This window comes from Carcharodon carcharias, chromosome 7 (genome assembly GCF_017639515.1).
Source record: "Carcharodon carcharias isolate sCarCar2 chromosome 7, sCarCar2.pri, whole genome shotgun sequence".
Classification (NCBI taxonomy): Eukaryota; Metazoa; Chordata; class Chondrichthyes; order Lamniformes; family Lamnidae; genus Carcharodon; species Carcharodon carcharias.
In genome coordinates this window covers 181,589,045-181,615,097 of record NC_054473.1, presented here as the reverse complement: position 1 = coordinate 181,615,097, position 26,053 = coordinate 181,589,045, and positions in this window count along the sequence as shown.

Here is a 26,053-nt window from a genome sequence, read left to right as displayed (position 1 = left end):
TGATACAGTTGATCTGCAGACACTTCTTGGGAAGAAACATTAAGTTTATTTACAATATACTCAGCAGCAATTACATGTGTGCTTTCAACTCCAACTCCATCTCTGCACTGACTGCTGAGGTAGCCTGCACTATTCTCCTATTGGTTACTGCAAATCATGTGATCCTTAACAAGTATTATTCTCAAAAGCACTATTGCACACTAAATAAAACCATAATTACTACATTCCTACCCCTTTAACTCGGCTGTACATATATTTACAAGTACACATTTTTAAAGGCAACATAATATTTACACTGGGTAAGGAATTTACGAGCTCAGTCTTTCAGGTGGTTTCCTGGTATGTGTGGAATGTCGCAGCTCCACAATCTCAGATTCTTTGTCAGGAACCTCCTTTTCCGAAGTTGCCTGAACATCAGGTGCTCCAGTGGGCACTTGCAGTTCTGTATCCTTAACTCTTACAGGAACATCAGACATGTCAGTCCTGGGTTGAGTTCCCTCAACAGGAAACGCAGACCTGGTCGTGGTCACTGGTAGAACCGATTCTTGATGATTTCTCTCTCTCTTCCTTAAATGGTCCACATATTTACGAGTGACCCAGCCTTCCACCTCCACGTGGTAAGATAGAGGTCCACTTATTTTACCCGGTAACCACTTTGGCCCTTCTCCAAAATTCTTCACTCCCTCAGTAAATTTCCTCTCACGACCATGCTTGTCATGTCTAGTTTTCTGGTTTCCCTGACTCCTTTCCACCTTCTCCTTTAAATTCGGCATTATTAAGCTCAATCTCATCTTGAGATGGCATTTCAACATTAACTCCGCAGGTGTGACACTTGTTGTTGTGTGAGGGGTAGTCCTCTAGTGGAAAAGAGAACGTGCTAGCTTCGTTGCTGAGGAATCACCAGTTAGCTTTTTAATGCCTGCCTTGAATGTTCAAACTGCCCTTTCAGCCAGTCGGTTTGAGGAAGGGTGGGTACGATGCAGTTTTCACATGAGCGATACTGTTGAGGCTGATAAACCGTTGAAATTCAGCGCTCATAAATGCTGTGCCATTATCAGAAACAACTACTTCTGGTAGCCTGTGAATGGCAAAACGCTGACCTACTTTCTCAGTTGTAGCAGCCGACGTCGGTGACTTCACCTCATATATGTCCAGCCATTTTGAATGGGCATCGACAATGAGCAGAAACATTGTCCCCAGGAAAGGTCAAATGTAATCAATGTGTAACCACACCCAGGGTCTACCTGGCCACTCCCATAGGTATAATGGAGCTGTCATTGGCAACTTTTGCTGTTGCTGACATTGCACACAGTGCTTTACTAAACTCTATTTCGCCATCCATCCCAGACCACCATAGATAGCTGCATGCTATGGTATTTATTCTGGAAAATCTGGATGGGCACTGTATAGTTCAATTAAAAGTGGCTCCCTTCCCTTTGGAGGAACTATCACTCGTGCTCTCACAATAAGATGTCATCTTGGCTAGTTATTTCATGTCTTCTGTTGAAGTACGGTTTCATTTCATCAGATCCTGTACTTTCAATTCCAACTCCATCTCTACACCACCTGATGAGGTAGCTCACGCTACTCTTCTATTGGTTACAACAGATCATGTGATCTTCCTTGGCAATTTCCATTCTTAAAGATACATTACACACTAAATAAAACCATAGTTACTAAAGTGTATGACTGGAGTCACACATAAGCCGGACCTGGTAAGATTGGAAGGTTTCCTTCCATAAGGGGCTTGCAAGAATCAGTACAGCTTTAATGACAATCTAACAGCTTCATGCTCATTTCTAATGACAAGAGCTTGCCTCTTAAATGACTAATTCTTTATTTATTTTCTTAAAAAGCTAAATTAAAATTCATAAACTGCTGGAGCAAGATTTGAATGCTTGGGGCTGGATTTTACACTTCCCTGTGGGGTGGGTTTGAAGATGGACGGGGCCTTGTAAAATCCATCAGGTTGTCTTACCACCGCTTACCATCCAACCCCAACTGTCTGAAATTATACATGGATGCGGAGGGGGCATTGGGTGACCTGTCAGCATCTAGGCATATTGAAGCTCTTAAATGGCCAATTAATCAGCGACATTGGATGCAGCTGACCACCCCAAGAGGTCATCCCCCTCTTTAACCCTCCACCGGACTGTTTAATCGGTGCACTCCCGCCAACCACCCCACTGCCCCCCCTCACCCCTCCATGACCCCCCTCCCCACCGTCCCATCCCCTCACTCCCCGCCCTCCTTCACTGAAAGCCCCGATCTGAACTTAGCTGGGCTCCTTAGCATAGTGTGACAGTCTATAGTCCCAACAGTGATCACCGCTCCCAGCTGGTGCTGCTCAGCCTACAGAACGTAACTGGCCAGCTAACTGGCTGGCAGCCATCTAAGGAGGAACTTCCTCCCAAGAAAGGGGCAAAAGTCTCCCTTTAATGCAATTAACGCTGCTTGTCGTGTTAAGTTACGTGGGGCATCTTTCGGGATCGTCGGGGGGAGTTAACCAACCCAATTTCTTAGCCAGGGTGGGGCTGCAGCAGCTCGTAAAATCCATCTGTTTCCTGGATTATGAGTCCAGCAACTCAACCACTGCATTGTTGTACCTGGAAGGCTGGGTTCCAATGGCTAGCTGCTCAAACACCAGAGGGATTGAGGGTCCTGTGGCTCCTCAGTCCAGGTGGGTTAAGGTGGTGAGGTGAGGGGTAGTGGGAGGAACAGACAGTCTTGGAGGAGGATACTGGGCTGTCATGCATTAGTTGGGAGGGATGGCGTGTTGGTGGTCGTATGGGGAGGAAGAGAGTAAAAGATTTCTGTGGGGTCAGGAGATTCAATACTTAATAAATAATTTAGAAACCTTGTTTGAGCTGCCTGCAGATATCCCTTTTAAGGATCATTGTCTGATTTAGACTGGTCGATGGTGGGGCTGGGGCAGTAAGATGTGTACGTCAATTAAGAGTGTGCTGCTGCCCCATTCCTCTCAGAGAAAAATAATGATGAAAATTGCCCTTAAAGAACAGTGTCTTGAACTCATTTGTACTGAAGGGTTCGGCTGCATGAAATGGTGTTGCTGGTGGGAGTTTTGCTGAGAGTAAAATAAGGTGTTATTGCTTCATTGACCTCCCTGTGTCCCCTGCCCTGTGAGTAAAGCACTTCTGTATGAGTTCTCCCTTTACCACACATTTTAAATTAGGTGTCCCAGTTTTTGAATCATTTGTCAAGGTGAACAATCGGCTGCATCAGATTAATCGAAGAATTTCAACTAGGTTACCTTGAAGTCTTTGCTTATTTTAACAACGGGGCAGGTTTACATCGCTTGCTTATTCTTTGTGTCCCGCAAGACCTGCCCATGGGTTTCCACAGTATGTACAGCAAGATGCAAGTAGACACATGGGGCAGAATTTTGCCCTTGTGGGCAGGCTCGGCGGGGGTCGGTGGGAGCAGTCCGGGGTGGTCGGAAAGCCAGCCTCTGCTCGCGACTGGCACCGCACCGTGATTTTGCACTGGCAGGCCAATTGAGGCCCGCCCATCATGAAATGCGAGCGGCAGCGGTGAGCGCTGTCTGCTTTTACGGGGGGGGTGGATGGAGGAGGAGGGCAAATGGGCCGAGCAAACTTCACCCGTGCACGTGAGTGAGCGATGCATAATCTCCCTGAGGCACAGAGCTGCCGCAGGGAGATGAAAAGGTAGAACAAAAATTAATTAGGTTGAGTTAGGTTGGACGGGCATCGAAACAAACTAGCTAAATTGATTATTTGATGGTCTTAACAGGCCTTTTAATTGTTGGCGGGTGGGCGCCGAGTGTGCTGGCGTCAACACACAGTCACGCGATAGCTCAGTCGGCGGGCACGCTGCTGACTCCGGTGCCCACCCGCTGACTGAACTATCGCATGGACATGGACTGAACGTTGATGTTGGCACACTCGGCCAAGCACTCACACTCAAGCGGGTCAGGCGTGTGCTAGCCCGCCGAGCGCAAGTTTCTGACCTTGTGGACATTAGGGATGATTTTGTGAATAGGATTTGGGATTCTGATGTTGGTTTCTGCCTGGCATTCCACAGCAAGTAACCCACCTTCTGAGTTTCCAAAGCCTTTCCCTACCCTCAAGGCACAAGTGATGGCGTCCTTTTCACTTGCCTGGATGTGTGCAGCGGTATTAGTTACAAGTAGCACTGCAGCAACACACCAAGGCTATTCCAGCAGCACCCCCAAAACCCATGACTCCTACCATCTAGAAACATAAAGGCAGAGGGCGCACGGGAACACCACCGCCTCCAGGTTTCCGTCCAAATTACATACCTATCACCGTTCCCTCCTCTTCCGTGGGCCAAAATCCTCAAACTCCTTCCCTAACAGCATTGTGGACTACCTTCACCACACAGACTGCAGCAGTTCAAGAAAGGGGCTCACCAACAAGGGTAATTAGGGATGGGCAATCCATGCTGGCCTTGCTAGAAATGTGCATTGTTTAGAAAAATGCCTCTGCGCACAATTGCCTATCGGGTACTGTAGCTTGCCATCCATCATGTGACCTCTGGCATTCCTTTATGAGTAAAGGATTTGGGCAGAAGCCATCTCAGCCATCACATGGAACGTGATGTCATGAGCGTGCACTTAAAATTGAGTGGATTTTGATAGCTGCGAGAAAGCCAGCCAATGTAAGAGACAGCAGGGAATAATAAACTCCAGTCTGCAACGTTTTACAGGACACTGACTGCTGGGTGAGTTACTATGGCTTTGAATATTTCAGCACTGTCTCCTATGGGGATGAAGGAAGATTTGAGAATGAATTGGAAATGTTTCCAGTCTCAATGGCAGAGCTATGACATTTCCAAAAAGTTAAACAAGAAACCTGAACAAATAAGAGTAGCAACTCTGTTATCAGTAAGAATGTTAGAAGCTGTATTCACCTTGGACTTGACTGATGAACAGAAAAGCCAGTCTTGTGAAATTTTGGAAGCATCGAGGAATCACTTTGGCCCCTCTACTGATGTTATTTATGAATGTGTTCAACACCAGAGTTCAGGAAGATGGGGGGGAATATTTATCTTTATGTAACTGAACTGGGACATCTAGTTGAAGCTTATTTGTTTGGGCAATTGAAGGATGACCTGATCAGGGATGAGATTGTCTTGGAACAAGAGAACCTGATGTGGGAACACATCTGCTGAGAGAAGAGAATCTTATTTTCAAGAAAGCTATTGACATGTGCAGAAGCTCTGAGGTGATTAATCATCAGCTGAAGCATATCGAAGGGAGAACTGAAGAGACTTTGCACTATTCTGAGAGGCAGTTCAGGCCTTCTAAGCACAAGGGGATGGACAAATGGAAGAGCTATTTACAGAAGGGCCAGCAGAATGATCAAGGCCAGAGTACTGGATGTAAGTACTGCAGAGGACAACACACAAAAGTAAAGGAAGCATGTCCAGCGTGGGAAAAACAATGCTCGAACCGCAAGAAACTGTCTCACTTTGTACACAAGTGTTTTACTGGCAAGAAGGAAAGCGAGGTGAGAAAGATGGCTGCTGGAGAGATGTCAAATGATGATTCTGACTAATCATTCTGCACCCTAGAACAGGTTGGCATTGTCAAATCTCAAGGTAAAAAATGATTTGTGACTATTGGAATGAAAACTGCAGAAGGAGAACATCATGTGAGGTATCAGATAGACATCGGTGCTACGTGCAACATCATGAGCTTTGCGGACCTGTGTGAAGTTGCTCAAAGCGGTGACTTAAAAATGAAGCAGTTGAAGGTAAAGTTGACACTATCTGATTTAATAACGCTCGCCCCAAAAGGACAAAACTAAGCTGAGAGCCCAGTGCGATGGAAAGAAAGACGATCTACAGTTCCAAATAGTAGCCACTTAGCAAAATCCCATTGTCTCAGTTAAAACAAGTCAAAAGCTTGGACTGGTTAACCTTACATGTACCAGAAGAGGTTTACAGTGTTTTGCATGGCACAAAGCTATTGACTGCTGAACAGATCCTAAAAAAATTATAAAGATGTTTTCATAGGACTTGAATTCTTCCTGGCGAAAATCACCTTGATGTAGGTCAGAGTGAGAGACTAAGTTAGTATCTTCTGAAGAAAGCTCAAGTTATCCTCAAGTCCAGCCGGAAAGATGAGATAGACGAGCTTGAAAATATGGGAGTAATCAAGAAAATGACAACTCCTACAGACTGGATTAGCAGCACGGTAGCAGTGAAACAACCTGGAAAACTGGGAGCATGCTTAGTCCCAAAGGACCTCAATAAAGCTTTGAAGAGATCTCACTATCCCACGCCAACCATTGAAAACATTTTCCCCTAACTTTCCAAGGCAAATATGTTTACTGTCCTAGGTGCAAAGGGTGGATACTGGAAAGTGAAGTTGGATGAAAGCAGCAGTTTCCTGATTAGTTTCCTGATGTCATTTGGGAGGCACAGATGGTTGCACTTGCCATTTGGCATTCCTGGAAGAATATCAATGTCAACAGCATGAGATAGTCAGTGACTATCCAGGAATGGAAATGATCATGGATGATCTGCTAGTCTATGAATGTGGAGATACGATGGAAGAAACCATCACAGACCATGGTCAGAATCTAGTGAGACTGCTGGAGAGAGCCCACCAGAGCAATCTGAAACTGAGAAAGGAGAAAATGCAACTGAAGATGTTTGAAGTTAAGTACATAGGCCATATAATGATGGCGAAAAGAGTTTGCCCTGATCCTGATAAGGTGAGAGCTGTAGCAGAGGTGCAGCAGCTGACAGATGTGAAGGAGATGCAACAATTGTGGGTTTGTGAATTACCAAGCAAAGTTCTTGCCCAATTTGTCGTCAGACTGTGACCCTCTGCGCAAGCTCACTGCAAAGGATGTTCAGAAGTATCAGGGCACGGAACAAAAAGGAGCTTTCACTCGCATCAAACAAGTAGTGATGCCAGCACTAGTGTCAACGATGAGGTTGTCCTGCAGTGTGATGTAAGGGAGACAAGGCTTGGAGCAACTTTCATGTAGCAAAGGCAACTGGTTGCGTTTGCATCCAGAGCCTTAATACAAACTGAACGATGCAATGCCCAGATTGAGAAAGAATTCCTGGCTATTGTCTTTGCTCATGAGCATTTTAATCAGTACCTGTTTGAGAGAGACAAAGTGATGGTAGATTCTAACCACAAGCCACTTCAAAGCATCTTTCTCAAACCACTTCTATCTGCTCCAAAGTGTCTGCAAAGGATGTTTGCAGAGGTATAATTTGGAAGTGAAGAACAAACAGACGAAGCAGAGATGCATCGCTGACATGCTGTCGACAGCTGCATTCCCTTTGAATAAAGTTGCTGATGCTAGTACAGAGTGAGAAATCTTCCAGGATCAACAAGAAGCAACAACCCAATATGCTCTGGAAGTCATCAACCCAGCAGAGACATGGAATCTAACAGACAAGCGTCTTGCTCAGGTCAAACAAACTACACAAGGAGATGCAATTCTCCAAGTGCTTCAGGGAGCAGTGATGACAGGATGACCTGAAACCTTCAAGGAAATACCTGTTGCTGTAAAAGAGTATTGGGCAGACAGAGATGAAAGTGATCATCCAAGATAATATCTTGCACAAAGAAACTAGAATCTTTAACCCTAAGGAGGTGAGAAAAGAGATGCTAAAGCACATTCAAGCAAGCCATCAAGAATTGAGTCTAGTCTAAGGAAGGTAAGAGAAGTGCTCTACTGGCCAAACATGAGTAACGAGATTAAGGACCACATCAGCCAGTGCAGTGCTTGTCATAAACATCTAGCTAAACAAACTAAAGTGCTGCTTGTGAATCATGACATCCCAAACAGACCATGGATGAAGGTTGGAGTAGACCTCTTCACTCTCCCTGGAACTGATTATCTCATCACAATCACTGACTAGTCAGGCTACTGGGACTTAGACCAACTGACATCAACAACTACCAATGAGGGTGTAGAATGCCTGAAAGCACACTTCAGTCATTATGGCATTCCTGACGTTGTGATGAGCAACAATAGCCTTCAGTTGATGAGTGAAGAATTCAGACATTTCATAAATGATTGGGAAATTCCGCACTACCCATCATCTCTGCACTATCCCCAGTCAAATGGAAAGCTGAGGCAGCAGTGAAAATTCCCAAAGGTATCATCAAAAAATTGAGTCGATCCAGCGTGGATGTGTACAAGGCAATCTTAGAGTGAAGAAACACAACTACTGAAGTCAGGGAATGTGGTCCAGTTCAGTCACTTATGTCACATACACCCAAACAACTCTTCCAGTAGCTAAAAAAACTACTGGAGACAGAAATACTAACAGGAGTGAAAAAAAATCAAAGAAAAATGACAGTCAAATTTCACTTTGACAAATCAGCCAAATTGCCAGAGTTGGGAGTTGGAGAGCTGGTCAGAATGCAAACAATCAACACACTCAACAAAGGTTAGCCCACTTGGCAATTCAGAACCAGTGCAGAGAAGTTGTCACTTTGATCATGTGTGATGACATTGAACAGCCAGATCTATCATCTCAACCACAGACATATTCATGCAACCTGAGAAGTTGCTCCTTCAGAGCCGACAGCTAATGAGGAGGAATTGATTTCTCCAACTGAACAAGGAACAGAATGACAATCAGTCCCAAAGGTCAGCTGTTACCCAACAAATGCAACAGATCAGCAGCAACACTCACCATGGCAATGACATTCCACGGAGATTCAACATTATCCCAGGAACCTATAGACATGAAGTGAACAACCAACAACAACTTGCATGTGTACCCTTAGAAGACCTGAATGCTTCAAAGGTTTTGTATACAATGCATGTGTAGAGACAGGTGAAAGTGAGACAGACCAGAATAAACACATTTCCGTTCACATGTGATGACTTTCTTGAGACCGTGCATGTGGGTAACCTGCATCTGCAACTGATAGTGCATGCAATGTGTTTTGCCCAACTTTCATGCCCTCAAAATTGCCCTTATTTAAGTTTAAAAACTAAAAAAAAATTAAGTTTAAAAAAGTTAAAAACTCAGACCCACTCCTCTCTCCCTCAAACTGAATAGAAAATTCAATTATATTATGGTCGCTGCTACCTAGGGTATGCCTTCGCTGTGAGATCATTAATTATTCCCAACTCATTGCAAAATACCAGGTCAAGTATAGCCTGCTCTCTGGTTGGTTCCAGAACATGCTGTTCTCAGAAACTATCCTGAAAACATTCATTGTACTCCTTTTCTAGGCTATTTTGGCCCATCTGACTTTTCGAGTCCGTGAGTGAATCTCTCCTGTCTTCTACCCTATCACAGACCTTCCTTAGTCCTTGTCCTATTCAACCCTTGCTCAAAGCTTGTCACATCTCTAACTTATCCCAGTTCTGATGAAAGGTCATTGACCTGAAGTGTTAACTCTGTCCATAGATTCTGCCAGAACTGCTGAGTATTTCCAGCATTTTTCTGTTTTTATTCCTGATTTTCAGCATCCACAGTACCCTGCATTTCAATTTTTGAAAATAAATTGTGCTATTTGGTGTTTTTAATAATAATCAGTGAAGTTGAGTTGCAATTCAATTCTGGGGGTTCAACTGGTGAACATTAATTGTTCCTAGTTTTGTTCTGGTGAAATACTGGGCCGTTTAAACCTTTGGACTGGACTGCAGTCTTGTAAATCTCTTACAGACATTATTATCCTCAAGCTAATCTGAAGATCTTTTTCATTCCTATAATGAACACACAGTGACTTTCAAACATCCTCGGAGACATATTCTCTGAGCTGCTTTGTTGCCAGCACTTAAACCTGTCTAATAGCAGCCCACTGGATCTTGAAACGATTTACTTGTCTCTGTGCATCAAGCTGGTGACCTTTAAGAGAAAATTCGTTACACAATTGGCATTCCAATGCTGACATTTTGGCGCTTGTGTGTTTACGTGTGCATGAACGTGCGTGCGTTTTCATGTGCGTGTGTAAATGTGTGTCTGAGGGGGGAGGGGATAAATAGGGTTCAAGGTCACAATCATTGAACGATTGATATTTATTTAAAAAAAAAACGCCAAATATTGGAGAAGGGAGACTGGAGTTTATGGCATTAGAAGCTTCATCAGACTATCTGCATGCTGCTCAACATTCTTTGCTGACAAATGCCTGTGACTGGCTTAAAACATGAGCGTATTTAACCAAAGCACAAGATGCCTTCACAGCCTGGCAATATAATGCAGCAAAATTCCTTTTATCTAAGACAGGGATGTCCAACCTTTTAGCAACTTGTTTGCAAAGGAGCACCCCTTCAGAGCTGTGAGCTCACCCTAACCCTGTTCCTATTAATTTGCATATCCCTCAAGGATCTGATTTGAACAGATATAAGTGACTTGATTCAGGAACTAAATATCTGCGCAAAGTCAACTTCGATAGACTGGGCACTGTGTCCGGATGGCTGAAAACTGTCTCCTGTGCCTGGTCCTGTTTTCTCAACTCTCAAATGGCCAGTGCTGCAGGCGAGAACAAAGAAAATGCTTCAAAGACACACTGAAGCTTTCCTTAAAGTGCAACGGCATTGGTATAGGTGGGAGGAACTTGCTCCAAATCATTCAGGATTGCGACAATTTGTTCATGGGCTGCACCATGCTTTGAGGCAAAATGTCTGATGAGGCAATGGGCCAGCCAAGAAGGAAAGAAAAGGAAGCAAGGTCCACACTCTGGACCCCACTCCCTTGTGGAACATCCTGTCCCTTGTGCCCAATGATCCGTGGGCTGAGAATCAGCCTGTTCAGTCACACAAAACCCCATGACAGAAACTGGCAACCTTGAATAGACATCATCCTCGAATCGAGGAACAGGCCAACAACACTCCGTGAATGAGGCAACAGTGCGAAAAAGATTCTTTCCAAACTCCAACCCAATGGCACTGAAAAAAGGGAAGAAGCCATTAAATAAAGGAATTTTAAGAGAAAATAAGACTAACATGTCTGGGCTTTAATAGCCAGATTAACAAGGGTTTGGGGTTGCTTGTGACCCTGGGACTATCAGACGGACCTCCCTACCCTACAGTTAGTCAGTTCCTAACTAAATACGCAGCCAAATAAAAACAGAAAATGCTGGAAAAACTCAGCAGGCCTGTCAACACCTGTGGAGAGACAGAGTTAACGTTTTGCGTCTGTATGACTCAGACTTGTTGAGTTTTTCCAACATTTCCAGCAGTTTTTATTTCATATTTTCAGCATCCACAGTATTTTGTTTTTAAATACACCACCGGCTCTTTTTAATGAAGGTCATTAAAACATCTTATCCAAGACAGCACTCCACATATTCATGACTTCAAGGTAAAGAAATTCTGTTTATCGCTGGCCTCACGCAGATATGGAGCAGAATTAAATGAAAACAGAAAGGAAACAAGGATTAAATCGGTCCATTAAAATGCATGAAGTATTAGTGGGTGGAACAATATCTTTAAAACTGTTATTGATTGATCTGAAGACTGCTTGACATTAATGCAGTGTAGTGTGGGCTAAACAGTTAGAAAATGCATCAGTCGGATACATTTCAGCAGAGGTACCCGTTCGTTTCTCTCTTTCTTTAGATTTGTAGGATGATGCTAATTCTACATTTCCTTTCACTCTCCAGCTTATGTCTTCTCTCCTAAAGCTAAGGGCTTGTGGCCCAGCCCTATCCTACTCTCACTCGCACTCATGATGTCCAGCAAGGGGGGGAGATTATTGGAGAGTGATCAAAGGCAAGATTGAATGCACTAACCAACACTGGCCCAAGGGAGCTAGGGGCCATTATGCTGTGTCAATAATTTGCTGAGAGGAGCTAACATCTTTGGATAGAAGCTCGGATGTTCCTGGTGAATAGTATTAAGTTCCGCAGTGGGTGTTATTATTGCCCGGTGGGGAGGGAAGATTCATGCTTTGTGATAATTAATATTAATCATCCTCCTTCCTTGTATTGGATTTCTTAAACAACGAATGAGACTGAGTTTTATTCCATGGGAACCATATTGAAGGACATTGTTATGTGGGAGACTCCATTCAGTTGAAATGAGATGGCATTCATCTCAATGAGAAATTGTAGGGCAATCACTGCAATTCCTATAGGGAGATCAGGTCTGCTATAGGTATCAGCCTTGGCACAGTGGCTCACACTGTTGCCTTTAAATCAGAAAGTAATGAGTTTGGGACTCACTTCAGAGTCTTGAGTATGAAACCCAGACTGACACTCCGTTGCCAGAGTGCTGCACTGCTAAAGCTGCCATCTTTAGGATGCATGTTAAACTGAGGTCTCTTGTTCCTCCCCAGGTGGATGTTAAAGATCCAATGGCACTTTTTTTGATGAAGAGCAGGGGATTTCTAACTGGTTTCCTGGCCAATATTTATCCCTCAACCAACACCATTAAAAATAAATCTCATTGCTGTTTTTGGGAGCTGGTGGTGTGCAAATTGGCTGCTGCATTTCCCACCTCACAGCAGCGAACATACAAACGTATGGATTAGGAGCAGGAGTAGGCCACTCAGCCCCTCGAGCCTGCTCTGCCATTTTATAGGATCATAGCTGATCTGATTGTAACCTCAACCCCACCTTCCTGCCTAACCCCCGATAACCTTTCACCCCCTTGTTAATCAAGAATCTATCTAGCTCTGCCTTAAAAATATTCAAAGGCTCTGCTTCCACCACCTTTTGAGGGAGGGAGTTCCAAAAACTCACAACCCTCTGAGAGAAAAAAATGTCTCCTCATCTCTGTCTTAAATGAGCGACCCCTTACTTTTAAACCATAACTGCACTTCAGAAAGTATTTCACTCACTGTACAATGCTTTGAGATGTGATGAGAGGCATTATACAAATGCAAGTCTTTTTTTTTTCAGCATGACAGTACTTTGGCTCCAATTTTCTGGTTAACACTTCCAGCAGAGGGTTTCCATTTCTTTCACCTCGTGTTGGACAGTATTGGCCTCAAAATGGTATGGGTTGCTTCCCTGTGCCCGATAGGGTCACATTTTACTCAGCTGAATCCAAAAACCTTCCAGACAGATTAACATCAGCCAAGGCGCAGGGAACTCCAAAGTGGTTGTGTGCGTGCTCATGGAGTTCCATCCATTAAAAAAAGACATGGGGCAGAATTTTTGGGTTGGTGAGTGTGTAAAATGACGCGCGGTGAGGTTGGGCGGGTGTCCCGATGTCACCGCACGTCAGTTAGATTTTCAGCTCGGCGGGCGCGCAGCCGAGGGCTACAGTACTTTGTACTGCAGTACAGTACCACTGACTCGCGCGCACGTTTGCGCTCAGTCCGCTCGACCTCCTCCCCCCTACCACACAGGCAGCGCTGCCGCTTGCGTTTCACACGGGGCGGGCCCATTGAAATCGCAGTGCGGTGCCGATTGCAGGCGGTGGTCGGCTTTCAGCCTAAGAAATTACAAATGGCCTGCACATCAGTGAATAGCCTCACTTCTGACCTCATGATCTATGGAGGTCATCGATGAAGCATATAAAGAGGGCTGGGAGGAGGACATGGGATTGAAGAACTCCTGCTTCTGTCTTGGTTGTGTCGGCATTGAAAAATTTATAAATGGAGAAGATCTGAAGATGGGCCTTGAAGATTTCCAGTGGGATGGGGCTGTGAATATTTCCTTTGGCAGCTTGTTCCATTGTGGGATTTTTCTTGGGAGAAAGGATCGCTGATACACTGTCTTGGAAACAAATGTAGTTTGTGCAGATGACTACCTTGTGTTTTGTTGTTGCCGGAGGGCACTAGATACTTGTTTCTATCAATTCCCACCAGTCCATTCCATATTTTATAGAGCATGGTCAGTCTATTTATCTCCCTCCTTTGCTGTACTGATTCTCATTCCAAGGGCGGAACTTTCCGGGCCCGCTGGCGGCCGTCGTGATCGGTGGCGTGCATGGGAAATATGGCGGGACCCACTTCATGATGGCGTGAAGGCAGGGTCGCCATCTCCTGCTGAGCCTGCTGACAGAGGACAGGGTTTCCCGCCATTGGTTGGTGGGGAGCTAATTGTAATATATTAGCATATAATTAAAAGGCCATCCCACCAGGGTCTTGGAACCATATCGTCTGTCCACGTCGGTGGGAAAGCATGTCGGCATGTTTCACAATAGCACTTGGCGGCCTTCGTTTTGGGTGAACTGCTATGCAACCATCCTGCAGTTGTGTACACGGTTTCCAGCAAGTGTGCATGACACCTACATCCTGAGTCATTCGCAGATCCCTGCAGTCTTCCAGGGTCCACAGAAGCTGCAGGGTTGCCTCTTTGGGGACAAGGACAACCTGGTGCTGCAATGGGGAGAGGAGCTGGCTGAGGAGGAGATGGAGGAGCTGCACATCTCCTCTGATGAGGAGGACACTGACAGGGATGAGAGTGAGGAGGTTCTCGGTGCCGCTGACAATGGGGATGAGGCTCTCGCACTGGCCAGATGAGGCAGGCACACTCAGGAGGCCCTCATAGCTGCTAAATTTGTGGAGGATGATGACAGCATGCAGCGAGGTGTCCCCACAGATCCTCACATCATAGTTGTGGACGTTTGACTCCAGTCTGGCTTAACGCATCACCAATACCCTTTGTGAGAATGTCCCTGTCATGGAGATGCACTGAAGGCCCTAATAGTCACTCGATCACAGGAGGTTGATGACAACATGCAGTGAGGACACTCCATAAATCTTCGCACAGCCTCTGAAAATGCCTAACTCCTGTTTGGCAGAGGGCAACTTTCTTGCGCTCCATGATCAGGGCCATCTCACAGACGCAGCGATGAAACTTTAGATGTATGTAATGTTGTGTCTGCATTCAGCATCACAGTCCTTCAGGAGCTGGTGCACAGCATCACTGGTCACAGATGCTGGTGTGATGGGGGATAACCCCTTCTTAAAGGTGCTGAGAGCACACAGAGAGAATGAGAGAACTCTGTGGCACCTGCCCACTACATTCTGGCAGCAATGACCAGCACCGCTGAGGTGCAGGCATCAGTAATGTTTCCAGGGAGTGTGAGGCTGGACCATCACTGTGGTCTGAAGGCTGCACAGAGCACAGGGAAGAGGCCCTGGACTGAGACACCTGCCTTTATCTTGTACAGAAAGGTTTCACATCTGAGTGACAAGAAACAGCGCTCATCAGAACAAGGAGCCATAGGCAGGAGTCATTATTGGGAGTTTATTAATAACAGTGAACAGTATGTACAAGTGATTAACACGTGCAACTAATTCTCCTTAACAGTCCTAACCCTGTCGTTACCTCTTGGTTCTCCCTGGACATCCACAGCGGAGGTGGAGGCTGTCTGCTGACTGCGATGCCCTGTCTGTGATGACTTTGGCGGGCGTCCTCTAGAGGGCCTAGACCTGGAGGGCCCCGGCCTGCTTTCAAGATCCTGCTGTGTGGCAGTGGCACCCTCCTTGGCCTGTGAAGCTGGATCTGCGGAGGTCGCAGGAGGAGGGGAGTCAGAAGGGCCGGTCACTCCCAGAGTCACCTGGGTGGATGGCCCTGGACATGCATCTTCTGATCCTCCTCCCTATGAGTGCCTGGCTGACTCTGTGAATGGAAAGGGTAACTGGAGTGAGATCGAGTTGCCCAGCACCCCTGTCACGTACACACTATTGTAGGCCAAATATGGCATCAGCGATGGAGTGAAGCCTGCGCAGCAGTGCAGGAGTGATGTCCTGGACCAAGGTCTCCATGGCGGCCATCATCCTGCCAGTGTTGACCTCGGTGCGTTGTAATGCCAGCACTATTATCTCAGCCTGAAGATGGATGGACTCCTCCATCGTGCCTTACAATCTGAGGAGTGCAGCGGACATCCCTTCCTGTTGTTCCCTAGCTTGCCTTTGCAGCTCCAGCAATTGTGCTATGATCAAGTCCAGAGGCTCATCATCTGACTCAGACTCAGCAATGTTTTGGTCTCCAGCAGTCCTCCAAGTGCCAGAAACCTGGGAAGTCCCTGCCTCCACCTTGTGTGGATCAGAAAATGTGATGTGCTCACCAGATTGTGGTCCCGAGGCTACTCTAAAGCTAGGTCCCATCGAGGTGCGTGTCTCTGCATTAGTGGAGGGTGTTGAAGAGCACTGTGACAGAACTTCAGGGAGGGTGCCTTCAGATTCCTCTTTGGAAGTTTCTTCAGAGTTTGCTTGGAGGCTCTCAGTTGTGGACTCCATCTGCTGCTTCACAGATGTGCCTGCAAAAGCAAGGGGAGATAATTAGTGCATGGCAGTGGCCTGTGAAACAGGACACATCACTCACAGCATGGTTATCTGATGAATGTTGCACTGCTGGACCCTCACTTGGTAGAGCAGCACCATCAGCACAGGACCGGACCCGATCATCGCCGGCCAGCTGGAATGCTCTGTTTTCAAATTCTGTGAGAACATTGAATTCTGGCATCCCTCCACCTGTCTGTGACCTTTCCCTCCTGTTGTGAGACAGTTTGTCCTGCATGGATAGAGATGGGGAGAGTGTATCAGGACACCTGCTTGCCCAGATGATAGGTATGGCTGGTCTGTGTTGGTGATGAGTGGTTCCATGGATGGGATGAGGACAATGACGGTGAGTGTGAGAGAGTGAATGGTGATGTCCCTTGCACTGGCAAGAGTGAGGGCCCTGTGGGTATGTGATGGGTTTGTGAGTGTGTGAGTTGGGAGCGAGGAAAAGAGTGACTTACCCTGGTGGAACAGAGGGAATCATTCATCCTTCTGCGACACTGGGTGGCTGTCCTCTTCTGAAGGGCAATGGCACTGACCACCGCTGCCATCACCTCCCAAGCCGGGTTGGCGACGTTGCTGCCCATCCTGCGGCCAGAGTGGGGGTACAGGACATCCCGGCGGTTCTCCACGGCATCCAGCAGTCGCTCGAGGGACCCGTCGTTGAAGCAGGGGACTGCAATCCTTTTGCCTTTGCTGGCCATGTCTCCCGGGCAGTGGTGGTGAGCTGGTGGCGATGAGCACTTTGCTGACGACTGCCATTTAAAGATGGCGGCCGGTGTGATGCAACACAGGGGTGATGGCGAGCAGGCGAATGAGGACCCAGCCGCTATGGAAACGGCGTGTTTCGCAGGAGTGAATAAACGAAGAGGGAAACTCGGGAAGATACGATGTGGAAACACATCATTTTCATCGGTGGGTGAGACGCCATTTTACCTGTCCGCTACCGCACTTTGTGCAATTCTGGGAAAATTCAGCCCCAAATCCTTGATCAAGGATGTGGTACCGGTATATGGAGCAATGTCCTGAGCTGACGTAATTGGCTACCAACAAAAACAACCATCTCCACTTTAGCAAGAGAACCAGAGAGGTGATGGGAATTTCTTTTTTATCCAGTGAGTAGTTATGACTTGGAACACACTGTGTAAAAGGATAGTGGAAGCAGATTCAAGAGTAACCTAAGGGGTTTAGATATATATTTGAAATTAAAAATAAAATAGCAGGGCTGTGGGGAGGGGGGGGGCGGGGGCAGGGAAAGAGCACGATGGCCTCCTTCGGTGCTATCTGCCCCCATAATTTCCTTAACCATCTTCCTTTGTGTTGGAATGATTCCAGTAATTGGAGATTTTTCTCCTTGATTCCCCATTGACTTTTGTTTTACTGGGGCTCCTTGGTGCCACACTCACTGGAATTCTACCTCGATGTGAAAACAGTTACTCTGACCTCACCTTGGAATTTTATTTATTCATTCATAGGGTGTGGGCACCACTCACTAGGCCAGCATTTATCACCCTTGTTCAGGAGGCACATAAGAGTCAACCACATTGCTGTGGGTCTGGAGTCACATATAGGCCTTATCAGGTAACAACAGCAGATTCCCTTCTTTAAAGGGCATCAGTGAACCAGACGGGTTTTTATGACAATTGCTTCATGGTCACCATCAGATTTTTAATTCCAGATTTTTTTTTTATTTAAGCGGTCATGATGGGACTCGAACCTGGGTGCACCAGAGTATTACTCTTGGTCTCTAATCCAGTGACAGTACCACTGCTCCACCGCCTCCCCATAATGACAGCTCCCTTTCTCATTTGGACTGAGGCTTCTATGAGACCTGGAGCTGAGTGATCCTGCAGAAACTTAAACTTGTTGCATAGTTAAATCTCACATGAATTTACCCCAAGAGAATTGAAGACAGACTTTCCCAGCCTCATTTCGAAGAGGATCATTACAGCCGCGTGTGCACAACGAGGTGGAATTGAACCTGGAAGCTGGGAATGTACAACCCGCCATCCAATCCCCGGATTTTTTGATGTTTTAACAACATTGTGAAACACCACACCAGTTGTAAAACCACATTTTTAAAATAAAAGAAAAAAAAATGCAATTTTCCATTTCACAAGACATTAGCAACATCTTAGCTTCAGGTCCCTAAAACTAACAAACTGCTGAAGGCAACCAGTGCCACTGGGGAGCAGAGTGGATTGTCTGGCTGCCGCTGCTTCTGTAAACAAAAATTAACTTCTCAATTCCATCTTCCAGTGGAATACAACTCGATAAATCCTCAGCATATATAAAAAAAAACAACTAACTAGGGTAATGGCACACTTCATCAAAGAAAAGCGCCAGAGCAGTTCTGCCTACACTCTTCTCTCACCCGTACTGTCAGGGCTTAACGGTAATAGGTTTTGGATGCATTCGTTTTTGTGGAAATGGAGCCATATATCGAGTGCAACTGAACTTCCTCAAGCTGCCAAACGGAATATAAAATGTGCCTGCGTATCTGCTTATAAATCGGCTCTGTAAACCTAGCTTAAATTGATAAATCACAGATTTTATGAGGCACTCAGAACGCCAAATGAGTGCGTGTCAAAGCCCGATCCTTATTTATTGGAGGACTGTACCACTTCATTATTTTTTCACTGTACTGCTATTTAAATTTCATTCTGTAAACAAGCGGTAGAAATATTGCTTGGAATCATTACCTCGTTAATTAGCCTTAATGACATTTGGAGTTAGCACCAGTGGATAAGAAAATAAAAGCACTTACAGTTTTACAGAGCCTTACACAACCTCAGGACATTGCAAAGCACTTTACAGGCAATGAAATACATTTTAAGTGTTGTTGTTGCAATGGAAAAGCGACAGTCATTGTGTGCACGGCAAACTCCCACAAACATCAACTTCATAATAGACAGATAATCTGTTTTAGCACCCTTGGTTGACATCAGGGAGAAAGTTTCCTGCTTTTCTTCGAAATTGAGCCGTGGGATCTTTTACTTTCACTGGAGAGGGCAGATGAAACCTCAGTTTTAATGTCACACCTGCAAGATGGTACCTACGACACTGTAGTATTCCCTCAACTCAGCCTTTGCTGCACTGGGAGAACCAGCCTGGATTTTGTGCTGAAGTCTCTGGCATGGGACTTGGAACTTTTACTCAGAGGCTAAAGTGTTACACACTGAGAAAGGGCTAACTCCTAAAGGCAAAATAACAGTGAGCTCCCAGGACAGAAGACAAAGGTGCTGAGGTAGATGCCGAGTTGGCTGATTTCAGTTTCAGGGGTACAACAATGGATTCTAGTAGCACTGAGAAAGGCAGGGGCAACGGTGGGCAGACATCAGCTGGGATTCCTGCTCCTGAAGGCTATCAGAAGGTTCTCACAGGAAAGTATGCTTGAGTGGAACTTAGGCGTGGATAGGATTGGGCTTTGACTGGGATGCCTTCTAACGAGAATATCCACCCAACAATCACTATTTGGGTAGACGCAGGAAAAATGACCACTTGGATAAGGTACTAGAAGACTGCAAGTGGAATTGTAGCCCAGTAAGAAACAGCACTGTCAGGGAGATAAAGAAAAACTGGAAAATTACAAAAAAAAAGCTTCTATTTTGTACTTATATATTGATCTAAAAAAAATGCCATCGATCTGATAAGTTAACACTGTTTCTCTCTCCACAGGTGCTGCCTGACCTGCCAAATATTTCAGCATTTTCTATTTTCTTTATTTAGTATTGCCAGCATCTCCAGTATTTTGGTTCCGTATTAGGACTTCATAACTTTGACAATCTCTCTCAGGTCAACCATGTACCTTCTCAGCTCCAGCGAGGGAATTCCCAGCTTCTCCAGCCTCTCTTCATAACCGTAGCCCCTCATCTTCAGGTGACATCTTAGCAGAATGAGGCTGCGCCCTAACCATTGTTGCTATATCCTTCCCATGTTCCACAGCACACAATGCTTCAACTTCAGCATGGCAGACCCAGCACTGCCTCCTTGTTTTTTTTATCCTTTGCCACAGTTTACAAACTCAAGGATCCCATTTTGCCATTTTCTGTGACATGTTTTTGGCTCTTTAGCATAGGCTTGGTTTACATCTCCAAATGGAGGGGTGGCGGGGGCGGGGGGGGGGTGGAATCAGGATGAAAAATGTTGCCCTTAGTTTCTTTTCGGAGGAAAAACAATTCTCCTATAAGTAAAGCAAAATACTGCAGATGCTGGGTATCTGAAATAAAAACAAAAAGTGCCGGAAAAACCCAGCAGGTCCGGCGGCGTCTGTGGAGAGAGAGAGAGAGAGAGAGATGTTTCAAGTTGAACATGACTTCTTCAGAACTGTGTATCTGCAACCCCTTTTTGTGTGGTGGGTGGGTGGATCTGGAAGCCCAAAACAAAAACACACACCTCCTTGGCGTGGTCGCGGCCAATGGGGGAAGACTGGCGAGGAGTGGGGAACATTCCGACAGGTAAGCATAAAATGTTCTGACACCTGCAAATATCATTAGCAGACGCTGTATTGTAATGTCGATGTGCTTTTATTGCAGTGATTCGTCATAGGGAAATCCTGCAAAATTAAGCTGACCCTTACATTGACCAGCATTGTATAATTCATTTTTATATTTTATCCACTTTTTTAAAATTCATTTTTATTTTCATTAATTTATTCACTGTTTTATCCCCTTTTTATCCTCCCCTTTTTATCCAATTTATATCCCTTTTTTACCCCCACCCACCCCCACAATGGCCATCTGTCACTTGTTCATGTTGTTCTTTTCAGAGTGCTTACTGTTGTCCTGCTATTATCACATTCTGCTTTCTTACCTTAATGTCATTATCAGCACCTTTTTTAGCCTTTACCACTACCATTAACACTCCTGTTGTTCATGACATCTTTGTCAATATCTCCTTTGCTCCCACCTATCACTGGCCTTCTATCCAGCTTCACCCGCTCCACCCCCCCTTAAACAGTATAAATGTCATCACATTTCTACTTCTCTGGAGCTCTGAAGAAGTCATATGGACTTGATACTTCCACTCTGTTTTTCTCTCTCCACAGATGCTGTCAGACCTGCTGAGTTTTTCCAGCATTTTCTGTTATTGTATAATTATTGTCATGAATTACAGTAATTTTCTAATTATCAAAAATGCCATAATGCATTAAAAAATAAAGAAGAATTTCCTCTCTGCTTCTGCTGCCATGTTTTGTATTGTGATTTAAATTGACTGACTTCTCTGGCTATTAAAAAAAACTGCTTTTGAATGTTGAAAAAAAGTTCTATACTTGGTCCCCTCTATTGATTGACAGGCACTCGGCTTTGCAATGAAAATGCACACCATTCTGTTCCATCAGTTTCAGACAATTTGGCTGGAAGCATTTGTAATGACAGCTGTAACCATTATGAATGTTTGGCTGCATTTTAAAGCTGCTAATGGTTTCCGGCTGGCAGGTGGTCTATTGACCCAAGAATGATTGACACTTTTAAGAGGCTGTAATAACAGAACATGTCTTTGATGTGGTTCTTGTTTGTTTACAAACCCAATATGAACTTAAAAGAATACATTTTTTTTTACACAGAAGTAGTATTTTCTTTCCTTTCCAGTATTACTATATGTTTGCATTCAGGATTTTATTAGATTGTTAGAGGTGCATTTTCTCCAATGATCTTAAAATAATTCCCACTGCTATTGCATGGCTCATGAGAACTATGCACAGTGGATACTGGGTGAGTGGCTATGGAGGATACATGGGGGTATGGGGATGGCAAGGAGTATCAGAGCATAGGGACTGGGTGAGGCATGAGGTTTAAGGGACCTATAAACAATGTTGGGAGCTGGGCTGTTGTGTTGGAGATCCGAGATGGGCATTCCAACAACCCCCCTTCCACGCCCACAATCCTCATGAGCTCCATCACCATTCACAAAATGCACTACGAGCACCACCCCTGTATGGAAAGACACAATTCCAGGGCAAAGTCACAAATGAGTTGGGTGTGCATTTCAGGAAGGGCAAAAGTGAGTAGGCCAGGTGTTCTCGAACCCACATGAAAATTCAGCCACAACTCTCTCAGCTCCCCTCCCCAACACTTGCTGCTTCCTCCTTCAGCAGCCAACTTCTGATACGTCCCCAGAAACAAATTCACAGACTAAACCTCACCGTCCTAAGTTGCAAAATTGGTTTAAGTGAATAAAGTTCCTCAAGTAATTTGGCTTCAACTTTCTGGAACAGCAACTTTATGTTCCTTTCATTACAAAAACTACCCACAGGAACATCTTAGCCTGAGCATGGAAACTCCAAGATCAGGCTCTATTCTGTGCTCAAAACCTAGGCCCAGATTTTCAGAAAGTCAGAATGAGTTCAGAGCCATTTAAAAATGGCAGATGGGGCCCGATTTCGGGATTCCCACCCCCATTCCAGGCACCGCCGGTTTTTGCTGGCATGGGATAAGGGTGTGGGTAGTGAGTCTGCACCCTGCACTCCTGACCTGGCCAGCTCCATTGTGTTATCCTGAACCATGCTACCTTCCCACCTCCACCAGAGTTCTGGGTTGGAAGGTCCATGGTCGATTTTCCCACCCTGCTTTCCCTTGAGGCACTGAAGTGGCAAATCAATGACCACTTAAGGGCCTCAACCCACTGTCAGTGGGATTAACCCAGGTGGAAGCAGGCCTGTCACCTTGTGGCGTGCATGACAGGTGAAGGTTTGTCACCTCAGGGTTGGGGTTGGGGTGGGGAAGGGCCCCTCAGTGCCTGTTCGAGGGACTGGGTATCAGAAAGGGGGGTAGCCACTGAGACCCACGCCCCTGGCCTTTGCTTCCAACCCTCCCCACCTCCCTCTCCCCATGACCCCCACCATGCGAAACCACTACTCTTTCACCCCCTAAATTATTTACCTGTAGCCTGGTCCTCCACGACCCTGGGACTCTGGGGGCGGGGTGGGGGTTGTTGGGGGGGGGGGGGGGGGGGGGGGGGGGGGGGGGGTGGAGGTGGAGATGTGGTGTGCTTCTGGTAGCAGCCACCGTCTCCTGAATGGCGCTGCTGAGCCCAAGAGCTGCCAGCTTCTCATTGGTTATTAGGTGGGACTTCCACCCCTGGGGTCTTGATTCCATGGCCTGACTGGCCTGTGTTTAAGTGGGCGTTCCAGAAAAGAAGCATCTCGAGTGTCCTTCACCAACTCTCCAGCTTCCCGAGACACCCGATGCCGCAACAAGATTTTGCCTTATGATTCTATGATTCAATTGTTTCCAATTCTGTGGGGGGTCTACTGTAACCTATAAGCCCTATATGGCTTTAATCGGTGTCCCATGAATTTTCTCTGCCTCGGGATTTTAGAATATATAAAACTTGTCACTCGGGATTTGCATGTGTCGAGTCTTTTGAACTTAAGTAATTTTGCTTCATTGATTCTAAAGGCTGTGAGTATATTGGTTATTCCTTACAAATTGTGCAGATGTTTGTCTTATCTTCTTGAGTGATTATTTCTTCAAAATATTTTTACATCATTTTAGCTTTTTAGTCTTTCAGGATCACTTTATTTTTCTAAAAGTTTAATCTTTCTACTCCTTCACTGTTAACCCTGAAGAAAATATTCTTGTTAGATTCACCTCATTTTCCTTTATTTGACCTGTAGACTCTTTCTGTAACTTGATGCTCCTATGAATTTTCAAAATTCATAGACTCAGAGAATATGCAGCACAATGCCAGACTATTCAGCCCAATTAGTCTGTCCCATAATTCATCCTATCACTTCACCTGTCAGAATTGTAGACTGTTTTTTTTCTTGTATTTGCATTTAACCCACTGTCATGACCCAGCAGTTGGTAAAGCTGAGTTATTTAAAAATCCCAGAGGGAAAATTTAAACAACTGTCATAACCTATATTTTTAAGTGGTATGTTTGAGATGCAGCTTTAAATTCAGGAATCAGACCACCAGTTCTCGAGAGGTTTTATATCAAACTATATGAGACATTTTTTTAATTTACACAAGTTAAATATGGCTACAAATACTACTATCATAACTTCTAACAAATTCCCAGGGCATTCCATTAAGGCAACAACAACCCATAGACTTTAGGCAGACACCAGGCAAAGCATGTTCACCTTACAAATTCAAAATGAGGTTCCTTTCACTTTGGTTTCTTTGCAGACACAGTGGTAGGCTTATAGGCTTTGATTTTACATTGCCTCTTCTCTGAGTATATGAGTTTTGAAAAGGAAGGAGCATCAAGTTACAGAAAGAGTCTACAGGTCAAATAAAGGAAAATGAGGTGAATCTAACAAGAATATTTTCTTCAGGGTTAACAGTGAAGGAGTAGAAAGATTAAATTTTTAGACAAATGCAAACACAAAACTGTTATCTGTTATACCCAGCACATCTATTGAATGTAAATTCTCTTTGTATCACCAGCCCCTTTGAACTCCACCTCTTCTAACAATAAAACCCCTTTCATAGAACCAATTTTATTAGAATTATATAAATATTGCTTGATCTCTGCTAGCTAGGTGCCACATTTCACTCCCTTCTTGAATGCTCTATTCAATAAAATGCAAATGCACTCTACCTCTCTTATATCTCAAAACTAGTACACATCAAAGCACCCAGACTAGCTGGCTTTAATCCAATTAAGACACACCCACAGACTAACACTATATTTAAAAAATATATTTCCAATAACATCATATACATTAATAGCTTCATGACACCCACCCCATTTATCCATTCACTTTTCTTAAGTCCATTGTAGGTTAGGCCTGTACTCACTGGAGTTTAGAAGAATGAGAGGTGACCTTATTGAAACATATAAGATTCTCAGGGGGCTTGACAGAGTAGATGCTGAGAGATTGTTTCCCCTTGTGGGAGAGTCTAGGACTAGAAGGCGTAGTCTCAGAGTAAGGGGTCACCCATTTAAGACAGTGATGAGGAGGAATTTCTTCTCTCAAGGGTAATGAATTTGTGCAATTCTTTACTGCAGAGAGCTATAGAGGCTTGTTTATTAAGTATATTCAAGGCTAAGATAGACAGATTTTTAATCAGTAAGGGAATCAAAGGTTATGGTGAAAAGGTAGTAAAGTGGGAGTTGAGGATTATCAGATCAGCCATGATCTCACTGAATGGCGGAGCAGGCTCGATGGGCTGAATGGCCTACTTCTGCTCCTATATCTCATGGTCTTATGGATTTACAGAGTAAAATCCCAGAGATATCTGTATTTGCAGTGGGAAGCTTTTCTCAAAGAAAGGGATCATTGATCTGGGCGCAGTTGGACTAACAAAGGCACACCTTGCCGAGTCAACCCTGCAAAGTCAACCTTCACTAACCTGTGGAGACTTGTGCCAAAGTAAAGAGAGTTATGCCACAGACTAATCACGCAACAGCCTGACATACTTATACTCAATGAGTAGTAACTTTCAGGCAATGTCACAGACTCCTTCATCACCAGTCCTAGGTATAACCTGTCCTACCATCTTCAGCTGCTTCAGCAATGATGTTCCCTCCATTATAAGCTCTAAAATGGGGATGCTCACTGATGACTGCAAATTTTTAAGCACCATTCACAATCCTCAGATATGAAGTCCATGCCTACATGCAGCAAGACCTGGATAATATTCAGGCTTGGACTGATAAGTAGCAAGTAACATTGGCGCCACACAAGTGCCAGGAAATAACCATCTCCCCTTGGTTTCCAACAGCATTCTAATCGCATAACTTCCTACCATCAACATCCAGGATGTTACCATTGATCTGAAGCTTAACTGAAGCAGTCATATAAACAATCTGGCTTTGGGAGAAGTTAGGACTGTTCTCCTTAGAGAGAAGACAGTTGAGAGGAGATTTGATAGAGTTATTCAAAATCATGAGCGGTCTGGAGAGAGTTGATTGGGAGAAACTGTTC